The following is an 835-nucleotide window of genomic DNA, read 5'->3' as shown; positions in this document are numbered from 1 at the left end:
CTGAGTTCTGAGCTCCTTGCGGCTGTCAAATGCCATGTTTCACAAGAAGTTCATTCCAGGTGAGTTCTTGAGATTCCCAGATGAAAAGAACAAAGGAAAAATAAATAAATAAAAATATAAAGCAAAATAAGTTATTCGTTTGCCTTTTTGCCTTTCTCCAGCCTGATACCCCTGAGAGTAGCTTCCCCATTTCCAAAGTCCTACAACCCAATGGCTGTAATCTTGACTGCACCCCTAATCTCAGGTATTCCCGCTTCCCCAGCTCTTCCCTTCACCATGTCTTTTGCCAGCCTGGTAAAGCCACATCCAGAGGCGTAACCCTGAGCCCCTGCCCCGGACTGTCCAGCACAGCCAGCAACACTGGTAGATGCAGATCTGGTTTATCTTTAATCATGACCCTCAGTAGAATCCACAGATTTTCCTGGAAACCACAGGACAGTCTTCAGTCCCAGCTCCCATCTCTTCCCTCCACATCTAGGCACCTTCTGTTTACAGAAAAGGAGCCATGATGAAAGAAGGCTTTGACCCATTTGAAGGCTTTCAGCCAGAAAATGTGCTTTGTACTTAGAGCTGGAGGAATAGCATTGCCACCACACCACACCCCTTCTTGGTGGAATAGCCACAGCCAGAAATCTCCCTCTGTCCCTTCCCACATGGTGAGTGGCTCTGGGAACCAGGCCTAAGAGAGGACTGGGTGAGAGTTTACAGGGAAGGAATCCTGGCTCTTCCTCTTAGTGGCTCTGTGATTGGGGGAGGTGGCCTAACACCTGTGGTCCTCAGTTCCTGTCATCAGTAAAGTGAGGTCACGAATGCAGCCTGCCTCCCAGAGTGAGCT

This window comes from Mandrillus leucophaeus, unplaced genomic scaffold (assembly GCF_000951045.1).
Source record: "Mandrillus leucophaeus isolate KB7577 unplaced genomic scaffold, Mleu.le_1.0 Scaffold604, whole genome shotgun sequence".
In the NCBI taxonomy this organism is placed as follows: Eukaryota; Metazoa; Chordata; class Mammalia; order Primates; family Cercopithecidae; genus Mandrillus; species Mandrillus leucophaeus.
Note: the sequence above shows the minus strand (reverse complement) of the source record.